A 20,320-nucleotide genomic window follows, 5' to 3' on the forward strand; every position below is an offset into this window, starting at 1 on the left:
TTTTTTCCGGTCATCGGTGTTTTAAAAATGACGCTAGCGCAATAAAGCGTGCAAGGTACCAAGGCTTAACAAAAATTGTATGATAACATATTTAAAGAGATAGATAACAACGACTTTTATAATTAGAATTAGAAAGTAACATGTCTCTTAAAATTCTCGCGTCATCAAATGGTTTCACGCCAATTAAATAGCTATAGTCCCATCAGAATCAGCAAGAGCTATTTGTATTAATTCCTCCATGTTTTTTCGCCAAGCTGAGAACCACGCGTTTTACGTCACGTTTTCCCAAAACCCGACTATTTTCTTTGAAGACCGCGCTGGCTCAGCGCTGAGCACCGTGACGTCAAATTCAAAAGCAAAAACCCGTCCTGTACGACACTGCTAACAGCGCTGAGCTCTGCTGAACGCGGCCCAGATATCCACCATGATTATAAAATCTAAGCCTAATTATTTAACAGTGTATTTAACTTTCGGCTCACTCTGAACCGTTTATGTCTCTGCATTACAGAAACGAAAACCAAACCCAAGCGTTTACTTTTGGGTTCACTAAGCCTATTCACAAATAGTAGTACATTTGACCAATATCGTTGCGTTCGTTTTGAAATCACTATAGAAAGGATTATGCTATAAACAGATGTAGTATAGCTTAAACAATATATAAACATCCATTTCAAATAACAATATTAAAAAACATTCTTGGAATATCAAAATGAAACAGAGCTTTAAAGCTACAAAAGTACTAAATGCATCGTAATTACGAAAAAGATTTCCACATATCCACTTTATATTATGAAAAAGTGAATATTAAGGTTCTGTAGGATTTCTTAACACATCAAAACAAAGCGAACTGCTAACTCGGCGCACTAGTGTGACAACGGACAGACACACACAGACAAAAAAATAGACTGCTTTTTAACTCTTTCCGTTTTCATTTTGAGTTTAGAAACAAGATTATCTTAAATATTAAAATAAATATAATTAATATTAAATATTTTCTTCGTTAGTTGTTCGCCTTATTGAGGGTTACATCGTCTTGATAAAGAACAATTAAACATTCTTGAGAGACTTGACTAATATTGGCGTTTAAAATGAAGCATACGCCGGTTGCTTCACCTTATTCTAATAGGTAGTATATAAGGATTTCGAATCGCAGCTATGGATAAGAACAGCGCAATTGCGTGAACCTTTGGTGGAAGCCCCGCCATTGGGAGGCCGGACGTTTCTCGTAACCCTGGCCGATCGCCGCGTATGTCTTAACCTTAAGGATGATGATGGAGTAGAAGCCAGGTGTGCAGACTGGTGTCCATGTGGGATGGACAAAAACTATGACCAGAAGATGGTGGTGTAGAAGCCAGGTGTACAGACTGGTGTCCATGTGGGATGGACAAAAACAATGACCAGAAGATGGTGGTGTAGAAGCCAGGTGTACAGACTGGTGTCCATGTGGGATGGGCAAAAACAAAGACGAGAAGATGGTGGTGTAGAAGCCAGGTGTACAGACTGGTGTCCATGTGGGATGGACAAAAACAAAGACCAGAAGATGGTGGTGTTAGAAGCCAGTAAGTACAGACTGGTGTCTTTGTGGGATGGACAAAAGCAACGGCCAGAAGGTGGTGGTGTTAGAAGCCAGTGAATACAGATTGGTGTTCATGTGGAATGGACAATTGACTAGTCAGATGAAATAGTAGTGGCCAGTTGAATTGTGGATAGCCTCAAGTTTTGAATTTTCCGGGAACTGTGAATGCGGTCCGGAAATGGTGAACACATTTGCTTCGATTCGGAAACTGCGAACGCGGTCCCCTGGGGTGTAAGTCAATAACAACAGCCTGACACACACACACACACAGACATGCCTGTCGATTTTAGAACCTCTCCGTGACATACGTCACTCGGAGAGGTAAAAAGGCTTCTCTAGTATGGCAACAAGTGAGTAGCTCTATGGAGCATAGAGATCCGAGAGGTATTTTGGTGTTGTACTATAGCTACATTTTCAAGGAAAACCTTGAAAATCGTGTCAGGATGGCCGAGTGGTCTAAGGCGTCAGATTTAAGCTCTGATCCTCGTATGAGGCCGTGGGTTCGAACCCCACTTCTGCCATCGATTTGTTTTACTTTAATAACATATGTATCTCATGCTCAGGAAAGGCTTCTCTAGTATGGCAACATGTGAGTAGCTTTATGGAGCATAGAATTCCTAGAGGTATTTCGGGGTGGTACTATAGCTTCATTTTCAAGGAAAACGTTTAAAAGCGTGTCAGGATGGCCGAGTGGTCTAAGGCGTAAGATTTAAGCTCTGATCCTCGTATGAGGGCGTGGGTTCGAAACCCACTTCTGACAACGATTTGTTTCATTTTAATAACATGTATCTCATGATCAGAAAAGGCTTCTCTAGTATGGCAACAAGTGAGTAGCTCTATGGAGCATAGAGTTCCGAGAGGTATTTTGGTGTTGTACTATAGCTACATTTTCAAGGAAAACCTTGAAAAGCGTGTCAGGATGGCCGAGTGGTCTAAGGCGTCAGATTTAAGCTCTGATCCTCGTATGAGGGCGTGGGTTCGAGCCCCACTTCTGCCATCGATTTGTTTTACTTTAATAACATATGTATCTCATGCTCAGGAAAGGCTTCTCTAGTATGGCAACATGTGAGTAGCTTTATGGAGCATAGAATTCCTAGAGGTATTTCGGGGTGGTACTATAGCTTCATTTTCAAGGAAAACGTTTAAAAGCGTGTCAGGATGGCCGAGTGGTCTAAGGCGTCAGATTTAAGCTCTGATCCTCATATGAGGGCGTAGGTTCGAACCCCTCTTCTGAAAACGATTTGTTTCATTTTAGTAACATGTATCTCATGTTCAAAAAAGGCTTCTCTAGTATGGCAACAAGTGAGTAGCTCTATGGAGCATAGAGTTCCGAGAGGTATTTTTGTGTTGTACTATAGCTACATTTTCAAGGAAAACCCTGAAAAGCGTGTCAGGATGGCCGAGTGGTCTAAGGCGTCAGATTTAAGCTCTGATCCTCGTATGAGGGCGTGGGTTCGAACCCCACTTCTGCCATCGATTTGTTTTACTTTAATAACATATGTATCTCATGCTCAGGAAAGGCTTCTCTAGTATGGCAACATGTGAGTAGCTTTATGGAGCATAGAATTCCTAGAGGTATTTCGGGGTGGTACTATAGCTTCATTTTCAAGGAAAACGTTTAAAAGCGTGTCAGGATGGCCGAGTGGTCAAAGGCGTCAGTTTTAAGCTCTGATCCTCGTATGAGGGCGTGGGTTCGAACCCTTCTTCTGACAACGATTTGTTTTACTTTAATAACATATGTATCTCATGCTCAGGAAAGGCTTCTCTAGTATGGCAACATGTGAGTAGCTTTATGGAGCATAGAATTCCTAGAGGTATTTCGGGGTGGTACTATAGCTTCATGTTCAAGGAAAACGTTTAAAAGCGTGTCAGGATGGCCGAGTGGTCTAAGGCGTCAGATTTAAGCTCTGATCCTCGTATGAGGGCGTGGGTTCGAACCCCACTTCTGACAACGATTTGTTTTACTTTAATAACATATGTATCTCATGCTCAGGAAAGGCTTCTCTAGTATGGCAACATGTGAGTAGCTTTATGGAGCATATAATTCCTAGAGGTATTTCGGGGTGGTACTATAGCTTCATTTTCAAGGAAAACGTTTAAAAGCGTGTCAGGATGGCCGAGTGGTCTAAGGCGTAAGATTTAAGCTCTGATCCTCGTATGAGGGCGTGGGTTCGAAACTCACTTCTGACAACGATTTGTTTCATTTTAATAACATGTATCTCATGATCAGAAAAGGCTTCTCTAGTATGGCAACAAGTGAGTAGCTCTATGGAGCATAGAGTTCCGAGAGGTATTTTGGTGTTGTACTATAGCTAAATGTTCAAGGAAAACGTTTAAAAGCGTGTCAGGATGGCCGAGTGGTCTAAGGCGTCAGAATTAAGCTCTGATCCTCATATGAGGGCGTAGGTTCGAACCCCTCTTCTGAAAACGATTTGTTTCATTTTAGTAACATGTATCTCATGATCAGAAAAGGCTTCTCTAGTATGGCAACAAGTGAGTAGCTCTATGGAGCATAGAGTTCCGAGAGGTATTTTGGTGTTGTACTATAGCTACATTTTCAAGGAAAACCTTGAAAAGCGTGTCAGGATGGCCAAGTGGTCTAAGGCGTCAGATTTAAGCTCTGATCCTCGTATGAGGGCGTGGGTTCGAACCCCAATTCTGCCATCGATTTGTTTTACTTTAATAACATATGTATCTCATGCTCAGGAAAGGCTTCTCTAGTATGGCAACAAGTGAGTACCTTTATGGAGCATTGAATTCCAAGAGGTATTTCGGGGTGGTACTATAGCTTCATTTTCAAGGAAAACGTTTAAAAGCGTGTCAGGATGGCCGAGTGGTCAAAGGCGTCAGATTTAAGCTCTGATCCGCGTATGAGGGTGTGGGTTCGAACCCTTCTTCTGACAACGATTTGTTTTACTTTAATAACATATGTATCTCATGCTCAGGAAAGGCTTCTCTAGTATGGCAACATGTGAGTAGCTTTATGGAGCATAGAATTCGTAGAGGTATTTCGGGGTGGTACTATAGCTTCATTTTCAAGGAAAACGTTTAAAAGCGTGTCAGGATGGCCGAGTGGTCTAAGGCGTAAGATTTAAGCCCTGATCCTCGTATGAGGGCGTGGGTTCGAAACCCACTTCTGACAACGATTTGTTTCATTTTAATAACATGTATCTCATGATCAGAAAAGGCTTCTCTAGTATGGCAACAAGTGAGTAGCTCTATGGAGCATAGAGTTCCAAGAGGTATTTCGGGGGGGTACTATAGCTTCATTTTCAAGGAAAACGTTTAAAAGCGTGTCAGGATGGCCGAGTGGTCTAAGGCGTAAGATTTAAGCCATGATCCTCGTATGAGGGCGTGGGTTCGAAACCCACTTCTGACAACGATTTGTTTCATTTTAATAACATGTATCTCATGATCAGAAAAGGCTTCTCTAGTATGGCAACAAGTGAGTAGCTCTATGGAGCATAGAGATCCGAGAGGTATTTTGGTGTTGTACTATAGCTACATTTTCAAGGAAAACCTTGAAAAGCGTGTCAGGATGGCCGAGTGGTCTAAGGCGTCAGATTTAAGCTCTGATCCTCGTATGAGGGCGTGGGTTCGAACCCCACTTCTGCCATCGATTTGTTTTACTTTAATAACATATGTATCTCATGCTCAGGAAAGGCTTCTCTAGTATGGCAACATGTGAGTAGCTTTATGGAGCATAGAATTCCTAGAGGTATTTCGGGGTGGTACTATAGCTTCATTTTCAAGGAAAACGTTTAAAAGCGTGTCAGGATGGCCGAGTGGTCTAAGGCGTAAGATTTAAGCCCTGATCCTCGTATGAGGGCGTGGGTTCGAAACCCACTTCTGACAACGATTTGTTTCATTTTAATAACATGTATCTCATGATCAGAAAAGGCTTCTCTAGTATGGCAACAAGTGAGTAGCTCTATGGAGCATAGAGTTCCGAGAGGTATTTCGGGGGGGGGGTACTATAGCTTCATCTTCAAGGAAAACGTTTAAAAGCGTGTCAGGATGGCCGAGTGGTCTAAGGCGTAAGATTTAAGCCCTGATCCTCGTATGAGGGCGTGGGTTCGAAACCCACTTCTGACATCGATTTGTTTCATTTTAATAACATGTATCTCATGATAAGAAAAGGCTTCTCTAGTATGGCAACAAGTGAGTAGCTCTATGGAGCATAGAGATCCGAGAGGTATTTTGGTGTTGTACTATAGCTACATTTTCAAGGAAAACCTTGAAAAGCGTGTCAGGATGGCCGAGTGGTCTAAGGCGTCAGATTTAAGCTCTGATCCTCGTATGAGGGCGTGGGCTCGAACCCCACTTCTGCCATCGATTTGTTTTACTTTAATAACATATGTATCTCATGCTCAGGAAAGGCTTCTCTAGTATGGCAACATGTGAGTAGCTTTATGGAGCATAGAATTCCTAGAGGTATTTCGGGGTGGTACTATAGCTTCATTTTCAAGGAAAACGTTTAAAAGCGTGTCAGGATGGCCGAGTTATCTAAGGCGTAAGATTTAAGCTCTGATCCTCGTATGAGGGCGTGGGTTCGAAACCCACTTCTGACAACGATTTGTTTCATTTTAATAACATGTATCTCATGATCAGAAAAGGCTTCTCTAGTATGGCAACAAGTGAGTAGCTCTATGGAGCATAGAGTTCCGAGAGATATTTTGGTGTTGTACTATAGCTACATTTTCAAGGAAAACCTTGAAAAGCGTGTCAGGATGGCCGAGTGGTCTAAGGCGTCAGATTTAAGCTCTGATCCTCGTATGAGGGCGTGGGTTCGAACCCCACTTCTGCCATCGATTTGTTTTACTTTAATAACATATGTATCTCATGCTCAGGAAAGGCTTCTCTAGTATGGCAACATGTGAGTAGCTTTATGGAGCATAGAATTCCTAGAGGTATTTCGGGGTGGTACTATAGCTTCATTTTCAAGGAAAACGTTTAAAAGCGTGTCAGGGTGGCCGAGTGGTCTAAGGCGTCAGATTTAAGCTCTGATCCTCATATGAGGGCGTAGGTTCGAACCCCTCTTCTGAAAACGATTTGTTTCATTTTAGTAACATGTATCTCATGTTCAGAAAAGGCTTCTCTAGTATGGCAACAAGTGAGTAGCTCTATGGAGCATAGAGTTCCGAGAGGTATTTTGGTGTTGTACTATAGCTACATTTTCAAGGAAAACCTTGAAAAGCGTGTCAGGATGGCCGAGTGGTCTAAGGCGTCAGATTTAAGCTCTGATCCTCGTATGAGGGCGTGGGTTCGAACCCCACTTCTGCCATCGATTTGTTTTACTTTAATAACATATGTATCTCATGCTCAGGAAAGGCTTCTCTAGTATGGCAACATGTGAGTAGCTTTATGGAGCATAGAATTCCTAGAGGTATTTCGGGGTGGTACTATAGCTTCATTTTCAAGGAAAACGTTTAAAAGCGTGTCAGGATGGCTGAGTGGTCAAAGGCGTCAGATTTAAGCTCTGATCCTCGTATGAGGGCGTGGGTTCGAACCCTTCTTCTGACAACGATTTGTTTTACTTTAATAACATATGTATCTCATGCTCAGGAAAGGCTTCTCTAGTATGGCAACATGTGAGTAGCTTTATGGAGCATAGAATTCCTAGAGGTATTTCGGGGTGGTACTATAGCTTCATGTTCAAGGAAAACGTTTAAAAGCGTGTTAGGATGGCCGAGTGGTCTAAGGCGTCAGATTTAAGCTCTGATTCTCGTATGAGGGCGTGGGTTCGAACCCCACTTCTGACAGCGATTTGTTTTACTTTAATAATATGTATCTCATGCTCAGGAAAGGCTTCTCTAGTATGGCAGCAAGTGAGTACCTTTATGGAGCATAGAATTCCAAGAGGTATTTCGGGGTGGTACTATAGCTTCATTTTCAAGGAAAACGTTTAAAAGCGTGTCAGGATGGCCGAGTGGTCAAAGGCGTCAGATTTAAGGTCTGATCCGTGTATGAGGGTGTGGGTTCGAACCCCTCTTCTGACAACGATTTGTTTTACTTTAATAACATATGTATCTCATGCTCAGGAAAGGCTTCTCTAGTATGGCAACATGTGAGTAGCTTTATGGAGCATATAATTCCTAGAGGTATTTCGGGGTGGTACTATAGCTTCATTTTGAAGGAAAACGTTTAAAAGCGTGTAGGATGGCCGAGTGGTCTAAGGCGTAAGATTTAAGCTCTGATCCTCGTATGAGGGCGTGGGTTCGAAACTCACTTCTGACAACGATTTGTTTCATTTTAATAACATGTATCTCATGATCAGAAAAGGCTTCTCTAGTATGGCAACAAGTGAGTAGCTCTATGGAGCATAGAGTTCTGAGAGGTATTTTGGTGTTGTACTATAGCTAAATGTTCAAGGAAAACGTTTAAAAGCGTGTCAGGATGGCCGAGTGGTCTAAGGCGTCAGATTTAAGCTCTGATCCTCATTTGAGGGCGTAGGTTCGAACCCCTCTTCTGAAAACGATTTGTTTCATTTTAGTAACATGTATCTCATGATCAGAAAAGGCTTCTCTAGTATGGCAACAAGTGAGTAGCTCTATGGAGCATAGAGTTCCGAGAGGTATTTTGGTGTTGTACTATAGCTTCATTTTCAAGGAAAACGTTAAAAAGCGTGTCAGGATGGCCGAGTGGTCAAAGGCGTCAGATTTAAGGTCTGATCCGCGTATGAGGGTGTGGGTTCGAACCCCTGTTCTGACAACGATTTGTTTTACTTTAATAACATATGTATCTCATGCTCAGGAAAGGCTTCTCTAGTATGGCAACATGTGAGTAGCTTTATGGAGCATAGAATTCCTAGAGGTATTTCGGGGTGGTACTATAGCTTCATTTCAAGGAAAACGTTTGAAAGCGTGTCAGGATGGCCGAGTGGTCTAAGGCGTAAGATTTAAGCCCTGATCCTCGTATGAGGGCGTGGGTTCGAAACCCACTTTTGACAACGATTTGTTTCATTTTAATAACATGTATCTCATGATCAGAAAAGGCTTCTCTAGTATGGCAACAAGTGAGTAGCTCTATGGAGCATAGAGTTCCGAGAGGTATTTCGGGGGGGGGGGGTACTATAGCTTCATTTTCAAGGAAAACGTTTAAAAGCGTGTCAGGATGGCCGAGTGGTCTAAGGCGTAAGATTTAAGCCCTGATCCTCGTATGAGGGCGTGGGTTCGAACCCCACTTCTGCCATCGATTTGTTTTACTTTAATAACATATGTATCTCATGCTCAGGAAAGGCTTCTCTAGTATGGCAACATGTGAGTAGCTTTATGGAGCATAGAATTCCTAGAGGTATTTCGGGGTGGTACTATAGCTTCATTTTCAAGGAAAACGTTTAAAAGCGTGTCAGGATGGCCGAGTGGTCTAAGGCGTCAGATTTAAGCTCTGATCCTCGTATGAGGGCGTGGGTTCGAACCCCACTTCTGCCATCGATTTGTTTTACTTTAATAACATATGTATCTCATGCTCAGGAAAGGCTTCTCTAGTATGGCAACATGTGAGTAGCTTTATGGAGCATAGAATTCCTAGAGGTATTTCGGGGTGGTACTATAGCTTCATTTTCAAGGAAAACGTTTAAAAGCGTGTCAGGATGGCCGAGTGGTCTAAGGCGTCAGATTTAAGCTCTGATCCTCATATGAGGGCGTAGGTTCGAACCCCTCTTCTGAAAACGATTTGTTTCATTTTAGTAACATGTATCTCATGTTCAGAAAAGGCTTCTCTAGTATGGCAACAAGTGAGTAGCTCTATGGAGCATAGAGTTCCGAGAGGTATTTTGGTGTCGTACTATAGCTACATTTTCAAGGAAAACCTTGAAAAGCGTGTCAGGATGGCCGAGTGGTCTAAGGCGTCAGATTTAAGCTCTGATCCTCGTATGAGGGCGTGGGTTCGAACCCTTCTTCTGACAACGATTTGTTTTACTTTAATAACATATGTATCTCATGCTCAGGAAAGGCTTCTCTAGTATGGCAACATGTGAGTAGCTTTATGGAGCATAGAATTCCTAGAGGTATTTCGGGGTGGTACTATAGCTTCATGTTCAAGGAAAACGTTTAAAAGCGTGTCAGGATGGCCGAGTGGTCTAAGGCGTCAGATTTAAGCTCTGATCCTCGTATGAGGGCGTGGGTTCGAACCCCACTTCTGACAGCGATTTGTTTTACTTTAATAATATGTATCTCATGCTCAGGAAAGGCTTCTCTAGTATGGCAGCAAGTGAGTACCTTTATGGAGCATAGAATTCCAAGAGGTATTTCGGGGTGGTACTATAGCTTGATTTTCAAGGAAAACGTTTAAAAGCGTGTCAGGATGGCCGAGTGGTCAAAGGCGTCAGATTTAAGGTCTGATCCGCGTATGAGGGTGTGGGTTCGAACCCCTCTTCTGACAACGATTTGTTTTACTTTAATAACATATGTATCTCATGCTCAGGAAAGGCTTCTCTAGTATGGCAACATGTGAGTAGCTTTATGGAGCATATAATTCCTAGAGGTATTTCGGGGTGGTACTATAGCTTCATTTTCAAGGAAAACGTTTAAAAGCGTGTCAGGATGGCCGAGTGGTCTAAGGCGTAAGATTTAAGCTCTGATCCTTGTATGCGGGCGTGGGTTCGAAACTCACTTCTGACAACGATTTGTTTCATTTTAATAACATGTATCTCATGATCAGAAAAGGCTTCTCTAGTATGGCAACAAGTGAGTAGCTCTATGGAGCATAGAGTTCTGAGAGGTATTTTGGTGTTGTACTATAGCTAAATGTTCAAGGAAAACGTTTAAAAGCGTGTCAGGATGGCCGAGTGGTCTAAGGCGTCAGATTTAAGCTCTGATCCTCATATGAGGGCGTAGGTTCGAACCCCTCTTCTGAAAACGATTTGTTTCATTTTAGTAACATGTATCTCATGATCAGAAAAGGCTTCTCTAGTATGGCAACAAGTGAGTAGCTCTATGGAGGATAGAGTTCCGAGAGGTATTTTGGTGTTGTACTATAGCTACATTTTCAAGGAAAACCTTGAAAAGCGTGTCAGGATGGCCAGGTGGTCTAAGGCGTCAGATTTAAGCTCTGATCCTCGTATGAGGGCGTGGGTTCGAACCCCAATTCTGCCATCGATTTGTTTTACTTTAATAACATATGTATCTCATGCTCAGGAAAGGCTTCTCTAGTATGGCAACATGTGAGTAGCTTTATGGAGCATAGAATTCCTAGAGGTATTTCGGGGTGGTACTATAGCTTCATTTTCAAGGAAAACGTTTAAAAGCGTGTCAGGATGGCCGAGTGGTCTAAGGCGTCAGATTTAAGCTCTGATCCTCGTATGAGGGCGTGGGTTCGAACCCCAATTCTGCCATCGATTTGTTTTACTTTAATAACATATGTATCTCATGCTCAGGAAAGGCTTCTCTAGTATGGCAACATGTGAGTAGCTTTATGGAGCATAGAATTCCTAGAGGTATTTCGGGGTGGTACTATAGCTTCATTTTCAAGGAAAATGTTTATAAGCGTGTCAGGATGGCCGAGTGGTCTAAGGCGTCAGATTTAAGCTCTGATCCGCGTATGAGGGTGTGGGTTCGAACCCCTCTTCTGACAACGATTTGTTTCATTTTAATTACATGGATCTCATGATCAGAAAAGGCAACAAAAGTTTAGCTCTATGGAGCAGAGAGTTCCGAGAGGTATTTTTGTGTTGTAATATAGCTACATTTCAAGGAAAACCTCGAAAAGCGTGTCAGGATGGCCGAGTGGTCTAAAGCGTCAGATTTAAGCTCTGATCCTCGTATGAGGGCGTGGGTTCGAACACTTCTTCTGACAACGATTTGTTTTACTTTAATAACATATGTATCTCATGCTCAGGAAAGGCTTCTCAAGTATGGCAACATGTGAGTAGCTTTATGGAGCATAGATTTCCTAGAGGTATTTCGGGGTGGTACTATAGCTTCATTTTCAAGGAAAACGTTTAAAAGCGTGTCAGGATGGCCGAGTGGTCTAAGGCGTAAGATTTAAGCTCTGATCCTCGTATGAGGGCGTGGGTTCGAACCCCACTTCTGACAACGATTTGTTTCATTTTAATAACATGTATCTCATGATCAGAAAAGGCTTCTCTGGTATGGCAACAAGTGAGTAGCTCTATGGAGCATAGAGTTCCGAGAGGTATTTTGGTGTTGTACTATAGCTAAATGTTCAAGGAAAACGTTTAAAAGCGTGTCAGGATGGCCGAGTTATCTAAGGCGTAAGATTTAAGCTCTGATCCTCGTATGAGGGCGTGGGTTCGAAACCCACTTCTGACAACGATTTGTTTCATTTTAATAACATGTATCTCATGATCAGAAAAGGCTTCTCTAGTATGGCAACAAGTGAGTAGCTCTATGGAGCATAGAGTTCCGAGAGATATTTTGGTGTTGTACTATAGCTACATTTTCAAGGAAAACCTTGAAAAGCGTGTCAGGATGGCCGAGTGGTCTAAGGCGTCAGATTTAAGCTCTGATCCTCGTATGAGGGCGTGGGTTCGAACCCCACTTCTGCCATCGATTTGTTTTACTTTAATAACATATGTATCTCATGCTCAGGAAAGGCTTCTCTAGTATGGCAACATGTGAGTAGCTTTATGGAGCATAGAATTCCTAGAGGTATTTCGGGGTGGTACTATAGCTTCATTTTCAAGGAAAACGTTTAAAAGCGTGTCAGGGTGGCCGAGTGGTCTAAGGCGTCAGATTTAAGCTCTGATCCTCATATGAGGGCGTAGGTTCGAACCCCTCTTCTGAAAACGATTTGTTTCATTTTAGTAACATGTATCTCATGTTCAGAAAAGGCTTCTCTAGTATGGCAACAAGTGAGTAGCTCTATGGAGCATAGAGTTCCGAGAGGTATTTTGGTGTTGTACTATAGCTACATTTTCAAGGAAAACCTTGAAAAGCGTGTCAGGATGGCCGAGTGGTCTAAGGCGTCAGATTTAAGCTCTGATCCTCGTATGAGGGCGTGGGTTCGAACCCCACTTCTGCCATCGATTTGTTTTACTTTAATAACATATGTATCTCATGCTCAGGAAAGGCTTCTCTAGTATGGCAACATGTGAGTAGCTTTATGGAGCATAGAATTCCTAGAGGTATTTCGGGGTGGTACTATAGCTTCATTTTCAAGGAAAACGTTTAAAAGCGTGTCAGGATGGCCGAGTGGTCAAAGGCGTCAGATTTAAGCTCTGATCCTCGTATGAGGGCGTGGGTTCGAACCCTTCTTCTGACAACGATTTGTTTTACTTTAATAACATATGTATCTCATGCTCAGGAAAGGCTTCTCTAGTATGGCAACATGTGAGTAGCTTTATGGAGCATAGAATTCCTAGAGGTATTTCGGGGTGGTACTATAGCTTCATGTTCAAGGAAAACGTTTAAAAGCGTGTTAGGATGGCCGAGTGGTCTAAGGCGTCAGATTTAAGCTCTGATTCTCGTATGAGGGCGTGGGTTCGAACCCCACTTCTGACAGCGATTTGTTTTACTTTAATAATATGTATCTCATGCTCAGGAAAGGCTTCTCTAGTATGGCAGCAAGTGAGTACCTTTATGGAGCATAGAATTCCAAGAGGTATTTCGGGGTGGTACTATAGCTTCATTTTCAAGGAAAACGTTTAAAAGCGTGTCAGGATGGCCGAGTGGTCAAAGGCGTCAGATTTAAGGTCTGATCCGCGTATGAGGGTGTGGGTTCGAACCCCTCTTCTGACAACGATTTGTTTTACTTTAATAACATATGTATCTCATGCTCAGGAAAGGCTTCTCTAGTATGGCAACATGTGAGTAGCTTTATGGAGCATATAATTCCTAGAGGTATTTCGGGGTGGTACTATAGCTTCATTTTGAAGGAAAACGTTTAAAAGCGTGTAGGATGGCCGAGTGGTCTAAGGCGTAAGATTTAAGCTCTGATCCTCGTATGAGGGCGTGGGTTCGAAACTCACTTCTGACAACGATTTGTTTCATTTTAATAACATGTATCTCATGATCAGAAAAGGCTTCTCTAGTATGGCAACAAGTGAGTAGCTCTATGGAGCATAGAGTTCTGAGACGTATTTTGGTGTTGTACTATAGCTAAATGTTCAAGGAAAACGTTTAAAAGCGTGTCAGGATGGCCGAGTGGTCTAAGGCGTCAGATTTAAGCTCTGATCCTCATATGAGGGCGTAGGTTCGAACCCCTCTTCTGAAAACGATTTGTTTCATTTTAGTAACATGTATCTCATGATCAGAAAAGGCTTCTCTAGTATGGCAACAAGTGAGTAGCTCTATGGAGCATAGAGTTCCGAGAGGTATTTTGGTGTTGTACTATAGCTTCATTTTCAAGGAAAACGTTAAAAAGCGTGTCAGGATGGCCGAGTGGTCAAAGGCGTCAGATTTAAGGTCTGATCCGCGTATGAGGGTGTGGGTTCGAACCCCTGTTCTGACAACGATTTGTTTTACTTTAATAACATATGTATCTCATGCTCAGGAAAGGCTTCTCTAGTATGGCAACATGTGAGTAGCTTTATGGAGCATAGAATTCCTAGAGGTATTTCGGGGTGGTACTATAGCTTTATTTCAAGGAAAACGTTTGAAAGCGTGTCAGGATGGCCGAGTGGTCTAAGGCGTAAGATTTAAGCCCTGATCCTCGTATGAGGGCGTGGGTTCGAAACCCACTTTTGACAACGATTTGTTTCATTTTAATAACATGTATCTCATGATCAGAAAAGGCTTCTCTAGTATGGCAACAAGTGAGTAGCTCTATGGAGCATAGAGTTCCGAGAGGTATTTCGGGGGGGGGGGGGTACTATAGCTTCATTTTCAAGGAAAACGTTTAAAAGCGTGTCAGGAGTGCCGAGTGGTCTAAGGCGTAAGATTTAAGCCCTGATCCTCGTATGAGGGCGTGGGTTCGAACCCCACTTCTGCCATCGATTTGTTTTACTTTAATAACATATGTATCTCATGCTCAGGAAAGGCTTCTCTAGTATGGCAACATGTGAGTAGCTTTATGGAGCATAGAATTCCTAGAGGTATTTCGGGGTGGTACTATAGCTTCATTTTCAAGGAAAACGTTTAAAAGCGTGTCAGGATGGCCGAGTGGTCTAAGGCGTCAGATTTAAGCTCTGATCCTCGTATGAGGGCGTGGGTTCGAACCCCACTTCTGCCATCGATTTGTTTTACTTTAATAACATATGTATCTCATGCTCAGGAAAGGCTTCTCTAGTATGGCAACATGTGAGTAGCTTTATGGAGCATAGAATTCTTAGAGGTATTTCGGGGTGGTACTATAGCTTCATTTTCAAGGAAAACGTTTAAAAGCGTGTCAGGATGGCCGAGTGGTCTAAGGCGTCAGATTTAAGCTCTGATCCTCATATGAGGGCGTAGGTTCGAACCCCTCTTCTGAAAACGATTTGTTTCATTTTAGTAACATGTATCTCATGTTCAGAAAAGGCTTCTCTAGTATGGCAACAAGTGAGTAGCTCTATGGAGCATAGAGTTCCGAGAGGTATTTTGGTGTCGTACTATAGCTACATTTTCAAGGAAAACCTTGAAAAGCGTGTCAGGATGGCCGAGTGGTCTAAGGCGTCAGATTTAAGCTCTGATCCTCGTATGAGGGCGTGGGTTCGAACCCTTCTTCTGACAACGATTTGTTTTACTTTAATAACATATGTATCTCATGCTCAGGAAAGGCTTCTCTAGTATGGCAACATGTGAGTAGCTTTATGGAGCATAGAATTCCTAGAGGTATTTCGGGGTGGTACTATAGCTTCATGTTCAAGGAAAACGTTTAAAAGCGTGTCAGGATGGCCGAGTGGTCTAAGGCGTCAGATTTAAGCTCTGATCCTCGTATGAGGGCGTGGGTTCGAACCCCACTTCTGACAGCGATTTGTTTTACTTTAATAATATGTATCTCATGCTCAGGAAAGGCTTCTCTAGTATGGCAGCAAGTGAGTACCTTTATGGAGCATAGAATTCCAAGAGGTATTTCGGGGTGGTACTATAGCTTGATTTTCAAGGAAAACGTTTAAAAGCGTGTCAGGATGGCCGAGTGGTCAAAGGCGTCAGATTTAAGGTCTGATCCGCGTATGAGGGTGTGGGTTCGAACCCCTCTTCTGACAACGATTTGTTTTACTTTAATAACATATGTATCTCATGCTCAGGAAAGGCTTCTCTAGTATGGCAACATGTGAGTAGCTTTATGGAGCATATAATTCCTAGAGGTATTTCGGGGTGGTACTATAGCTTCATTTTCAAGGAAAACGTTTAAAAGCGTGTCAGGATGGCCGAGTGGTCTAAGGCGTAAGATTTAAGCTCTGATCCTTGTATGCGGGCGTGGGTTCGAAACTCACTTCTGACAACGATTTGTTTCATTTTAATAACATGTATCTCATGATCAGAAAAGGCTTCTCTAGTATGGCAACAAGTGAGTAGCTCTATGGAGCATAGAGTTCTGAGAGGTATTTTGGTGTTGTACTATAGCTAAATGTTCAAGGAAAACGTTTAAAAGCGTGTCAGGATGGCCGAGTGGTCTAAGGCGTCAGATTTAAGCTCTGATCCTCATATGAGGGCGTAGGTTCGAACCCCTCTTCTGAAAACGATTTGTTTCATTTTAGTAACATGTATCTCATGATCAGAAAAGGCTTCTCTAGTATGGCAACAAGTGAGTAGCTCTATGGAGGATAGAGTTCCGAGAGGTATTTTGGTGTTGTACTATAGCTACATTTTCAAGGAAAACCTTGAAAAGCGTGTCAGGATGGCCAGGTGGTCTAAGGCGTCAGATTTAAGCTCTGATCCTCGTATGAGGGCGTGGGTTCGAACCCCAATTCTGCCATCGATTTGTTTTACTTTAATAACATATGTATCTCATGCTCAGGAAAGGCTTCTCTAGTATGGCAACATGTGAGTAGCTTTATGGAGCATAGAATTCCTAGAGGTATTTCGGGGTGGTACTATAGCTTCATTTTCAAGGAAAACGTTTAAAAGCGTGTCAGGATGGCCGAGTGGTCTAAGGCGTCAGATTTAAGCTCTGATCCTCGTATGAGGGCGTGGGTTCTAACCCCAATTCTGCCATCGATTTGTTTTACTTTAATAACATATGTATCTCATGCTCAGGAAAGGCTTCTCTAGTATGGCAACATGTGAGTAGCTTTATGGAGCATAGAATTCCTAGAGGTATTTCGGGGTGGTACTATAGCTTCATTTTCAAGGAAAATGTTTATAAGCGTGTCAGGATGGCCGAGTGGTCTAAGGCGTCAGATTTAAGCTCTGATCCGCGTATGAGGGTGTGGGTTCGAACCCCTCTTCTGACAACGATTTGTTTCATTTTAATTACATGGATCTCATGATCAGAAAAGGCAACAAAAGTTTAGCTCTATGGAGCAGAGAGTTCCGAGAGGTATTTTTGTGTTGTAATATAGCTACATTTCAAGGAAAACCTCGAAAAGCGTGTCAGGATGGCCGAGTGGTCTAAAGCGTCAGATTTAAGCTCTGATCCTCGTATGAGGGCGTGGGTTCGAACCCTTCTTCTGACAACGATTTGTTTTACTTTAATAACATATGTATCTCATGCTCAGGAAAGGCTTCTCAAGTATGGCAACATGTGAGTAGCTTTATGGAGCATAGATTTCCTAGAGGTATTTCGGGGTGGTACTATAGCTTCATTTTCAAGGAAAACGTTTAAAAGCGTGTCAGGATGGCCGAGTGGTCTAAGGCGTAAGATTTAAGCTCTGATCCTCGTATGAGGGCGTGGGTTCGAACCCCACTTCTGACAACGATTTGTTTCATTTTAATAACATGTATCTCATGATCAGAAAAGGCTTCTCTGGTATGGCAACAAGTGAGTAGCTCTATGGAGCATAGAGTTCCGAGAGGTATTTTGGTGTTGTACTATAGCTAAATGTTCAAGGAAAACGTTTAAAAGCGTGTCAGTATGGCCGAGTGGTCTAAGGCGTCAGATTTAAGCTCCGATCCTCGTATGAGGGCGTGGGTTAGAACCCTTCTTCTGACAACGATTTGTTTCATTTTAATAACATGTATTTCATGATCAGAAAAGGCTTCTCTAGTATGGCAACAAGTGAGTAGCTCTATGGAGCATAGAGTTCCGAGAGGTATTTTGGTGTTGTACTATAGCTAAATGTTCAAGGAAAACGTTTAAAAGCGTGTCAGTATGGCCGAGTGGTCTAAGGCGTCAGATTTAAGCTCTGATCCTCGTATGAGGGCGTGGGTTCGAACCCCACTTCTGACAACGATTTGTTCATTTTAATAACTTGTATCTCATGCTCAGGAAAAGCCTCTCTAGTATGGCAACAAGTGAGTAGCTTTATGGAGCATAGAATTCCGAGAGGTGTTTCGGGGTTGTACTATAGCTTCATTTTCACGGAAAACGTTCAATGGCGTGTCAAGATGGCCGAGTGGTCTGAGGCGTCAGATTTAAGCTGTGATCCTCGTATGAGGGCGTGGGTTCGAACCCCTCTTCTGACAACGATTTGTTTCATTTTAATAGCATGTATCTCATGCTCAGGAAAGGCTTCTCTAGTATGGCAACATGTGAGTAGCTTTATGGAGCATAGAATTCCGAGAGGTATTTTGGTGTTGTACTATAGCTAAATGTTCAAGGAAAACGTTTAAAAGCGTGTCAGTATGGCCGAGTGGTCTAAGGCGTCAGATTTAAGCTCTGATCCTCGTATGAGGGCGTGGGTTCGAACCCCACTTCTGACAACGATTTGTTTCATTTTAATAACATGTATCTCATGATCAGAAAAGGCTTCTCTAGTATGGCAACAAGTGAGTAGCTCTTTGGAGCATAGAGTTCCGAGAGGTATTTTGGTGTTGTACTATAGCTAAATGTTCAAGGAAAACGTTTAAAAGCGTGTCAGGATGGCCGAGTGGTCTAAGGCGTCAGATTTAAGCTCTGATCCTCATATGAGGGCGTAGGTTCGAACCCCTCTTCTGAAAACGATTTGTTTCATTTTAGTAACAAGTATCTCATGATCAGAAAAGGCTTCTCTAGTATGGCAACAAGTGAGTAGCTCTAAGGAGCATAGAGTTCCGAGAGGTATTTTGGTGTTGTAATAAAGCTACATTTCAAGGAAAACCTCGAAAAGCGTGTCAGGATGGCCGAGTGGTCTAAGGCGTCAGATTTAAGCTCTGATCCTCGTATGAGGGCGTGGGTTCGAACCCCACTTCTGCCATCGATTTGTTTTACTTTAATAACATGTATCTCATGCTCAAGAAAGGCTTCTCTAGTATGGCAACATGTGAGTAGCTTTATGGAGCATAGAATTCCTAGAGGTATTTCGGGGTGGTACTATAGCTTCATTTTCAAGGAAAACGTTTAACAGCGTGTCAGGATGGCCGAGTGGTCTAAGGCGTCAGATTTAAGCTCCGATCCTCGTATGAGGGCGTGGGTTCGAACCCTTCTTCTGACAACGATTTGTTTCATTTTAATAACATGTATTTCATGATCAGAAAAGGCTACTCTAGTATGGCAACAAGTGAGTAGCTCTATGGAGCATAGAGTTCCGAGAGGTATTTTGGTGTTGTACTATAGCTACATTTTCAAGGAAAACCTTGAAAAGCGTGTCAGGATGGCCGAGTGGTCTAAGGCGTGAGATTTAAGCTCTGATCCTCGTATGAGGGCGTGGGTTCGAACCCCTGTTCTGACAACGATTTGTTTTACTTTAATAACATATGTATGTCATGCTCAGGAAAGGCTTCTCTAGTATGGCAACATGTGAGTAGCTTTATGGAGCATAGAATTCCTAGAGGTATTTCGGGGTGGTACTATAGCTTCATTTTCAAGGAAAACGTTTAAAAGCGTGTCAGGATGGCCGAGTGGCCTAAGGCGTCAGATTTAAGCTCTGATCCTCGTATGAGGGCGTGGGTTCGAACCCCACTTCTGACAGCGATTTGTTTTACTTTAATAATATGTATCTCATGCTCAGGAAAGGCTTCTCTAGTATGGCAACAAGTGAGTACCTTTATGGAGCATAGAATTCCGAGAGGTATTTCGGGGTGGTACTATAGCTTCATTTTCAAGGAAAACGTTTAAAAGCGTGTCAGGATGGCCGAGTTGTCTAAGGCGTCAGATTTAACCTCTGATCCGCGTGTGAGGGTGTGGGTTCGAACCCCTCTTCTGACAACGATTTGATTCATTTTGATTACATGGATCTCATGATCAGAAAAGGCAACAAAATTGTAGCTCTATGGAGCATAGAGTTCCGAGAGGTATTTTGGTGTTGTAATATAGCTACATTTTCAAGGAAAACCTTGAAAAGCTTGTCAGGATGGCTGAGTGGTCTAAGGCGTCAGATTTAAGCTCTGATCCTCGTATGAGGGCGTGGGTTCGAACCCCTCTTCTGACAACGATTTGTTTCATTTTAATAACATGTATCTCATGATCAGACAAGTTGGGAAAACCAAAATATTACCTCTCCGTGTCAAGAAGATTATATAAACTTAAGTATCCAATAAAAACGTTATTATGTTTCTGAGTTGGGGTCTCCCATTTTTGTTGTTGTTTTGAAAAATATATCGCAATGCACGGGCCTTGATAGATATAGGAGGCAATGAATGAAATATATCACAATGCACGGGCCTTGATAGATATAGGAGGCAATGAATGAAATATATCACAATGCACGGGCCTTGATAGATATAGGAGGCAATGAAGGAAATATATCGCATGCACGGGCCTTGGTAGATATAGGAGGCAATGATAATCTCACTCTTTGCACGAGAGGTTTATCTTTAATATTTAAATAAATATAATTATTTTTAA

At 42.4% G+C, this 20,320-nt stretch overlaps 19 non-coding genes across 19 annotated transcripts; all 19 read left to right on the forward strand.

Moving 5' to 3' along the window:
- Window positions 1–2,013: 2,013 nt before the first annotated feature.
- Window positions 2,014–2,097, forward strand: TRNAL-UAA (transfer RNA leucine (anticodon UAA)). Its single transcript has one exon. It is a non-coding gene; the product is annotated as a tRNA-Leu (tRNA).
- A 392-nt stretch (window positions 2,098–2,489) lies between these two features.
- TRNAL-UAA (transfer RNA leucine (anticodon UAA)) lies at window positions 2,490–2,573 on the forward strand. The gene has a single exon. It is a non-coding gene; the product is annotated as a tRNA-Leu (tRNA).
- Window positions 2,574–2,965: 392 nt separating this feature from the next.
- Window positions 2,966–3,049, forward strand: TRNAL-UAA (transfer RNA leucine (anticodon UAA)). The gene has a single exon. It is a non-coding gene; the product is annotated as a tRNA-Leu (tRNA).
- A 394-nt stretch (window positions 3,050–3,443) lies between these two features.
- Window positions 3,444–3,527, forward strand: TRNAL-UAA (transfer RNA leucine (anticodon UAA)). The gene has a single exon. It is a non-coding gene; the product is annotated as a tRNA-Leu (tRNA).
- A 1,581-nt stretch (window positions 3,528–5,108) lies between these two features.
- TRNAL-UAA (transfer RNA leucine (anticodon UAA)) lies at window positions 5,109–5,192 on the forward strand. Its single transcript has one exon. It is a non-coding gene; the product is annotated as a tRNA-Leu (tRNA).
- Window positions 5,193–6,300: 1,108 nt separating this feature from the next.
- TRNAL-UAA (transfer RNA leucine (anticodon UAA)) lies at window positions 6,301–6,384 on the forward strand. Its single transcript has one exon. It is a non-coding gene; the product is annotated as a tRNA-Leu (tRNA).
- A 392-nt stretch (window positions 6,385–6,776) lies between these two features.
- On the forward strand, window positions 6,777–6,860 carry TRNAL-UAA (transfer RNA leucine (anticodon UAA)). Its single transcript has one exon. It is a non-coding gene; the product is annotated as a tRNA-Leu (tRNA).
- Window positions 6,861–7,254: 394 nt separating this feature from the next.
- Window positions 7,255–7,338, forward strand: TRNAL-UAA (transfer RNA leucine (anticodon UAA)). The gene has a single exon. It is a non-coding gene; the product is annotated as a tRNA-Leu (tRNA).
- Window positions 7,339–8,922: 1,584 nt separating this feature from the next.
- On the forward strand, window positions 8,923–9,006 carry TRNAL-UAA (transfer RNA leucine (anticodon UAA)). The gene has a single exon. It is a non-coding gene; the product is annotated as a tRNA-Leu (tRNA).
- Window positions 9,007–9,637: 631 nt separating this feature from the next.
- On the forward strand, window positions 9,638–9,721 carry TRNAL-UAA (transfer RNA leucine (anticodon UAA)). Its single transcript has one exon. It is a non-coding gene; the product is annotated as a tRNA-Leu (tRNA).
- Window positions 9,722–12,000: 2,279 nt separating this feature from the next.
- On the forward strand, window positions 12,001–12,084 carry TRNAL-UAA (transfer RNA leucine (anticodon UAA)). The gene has a single exon. It is a non-coding gene; the product is annotated as a tRNA-Leu (tRNA).
- A 392-nt stretch (window positions 12,085–12,476) lies between these two features.
- Window positions 12,477–12,560, forward strand: TRNAL-UAA (transfer RNA leucine (anticodon UAA)). The gene has a single exon. It is a non-coding gene; the product is annotated as a tRNA-Leu (tRNA).
- Window positions 12,561–12,954: 394 nt separating this feature from the next.
- TRNAL-UAA (transfer RNA leucine (anticodon UAA)) lies at window positions 12,955–13,038 on the forward strand. Its single transcript has one exon. It is a non-coding gene; the product is annotated as a tRNA-Leu (tRNA).
- Window positions 13,039–14,623: 1,585 nt separating this feature from the next.
- Window positions 14,624–14,707, forward strand: TRNAL-UAA (transfer RNA leucine (anticodon UAA)). The gene has a single exon. It is a non-coding gene; the product is annotated as a tRNA-Leu (tRNA).
- Window positions 14,708–15,338: 631 nt separating this feature from the next.
- On the forward strand, window positions 15,339–15,422 carry TRNAL-UAA (transfer RNA leucine (anticodon UAA)). The gene has a single exon. It is a non-coding gene; the product is annotated as a tRNA-Leu (tRNA).
- Window positions 15,423–17,701: 2,279 nt separating this feature from the next.
- TRNAL-UAA (transfer RNA leucine (anticodon UAA)) lies at window positions 17,702–17,785 on the forward strand. Its single transcript has one exon. It is a non-coding gene; the product is annotated as a tRNA-Leu (tRNA).
- Window positions 17,786–18,174: 389 nt separating this feature from the next.
- TRNAL-UAA (transfer RNA leucine (anticodon UAA)) lies at window positions 18,175–18,258 on the forward strand. The gene has a single exon. It is a non-coding gene; the product is annotated as a tRNA-Leu (tRNA).
- Window positions 18,259–18,647: 389 nt separating this feature from the next.
- TRNAL-UAA (transfer RNA leucine (anticodon UAA)) lies at window positions 18,648–18,731 on the forward strand. Its single transcript has one exon. It is a non-coding gene; the product is annotated as a tRNA-Leu (tRNA).
- A 629-nt stretch (window positions 18,732–19,360) lies between these two features.
- Window positions 19,361–19,444, forward strand: TRNAL-UAA (transfer RNA leucine (anticodon UAA)). The gene has a single exon. It is a non-coding gene; the product is annotated as a tRNA-Leu (tRNA).
- The last annotated feature ends 876 nt before the right edge of the window (window positions 19,445–20,320 follow it).

This window comes from Phalangium opilio, unplaced genomic scaffold (genome assembly GCF_054372755.1).
Source record: "Phalangium opilio isolate 3A_F unplaced genomic scaffold, DU_Popi_V2 ptg000039l_2, whole genome shotgun sequence".
Taxonomy (NCBI): domain Eukaryota; kingdom Metazoa; phylum Arthropoda; class Arachnida; order Opiliones; family Phalangiidae; genus Phalangium; species Phalangium opilio.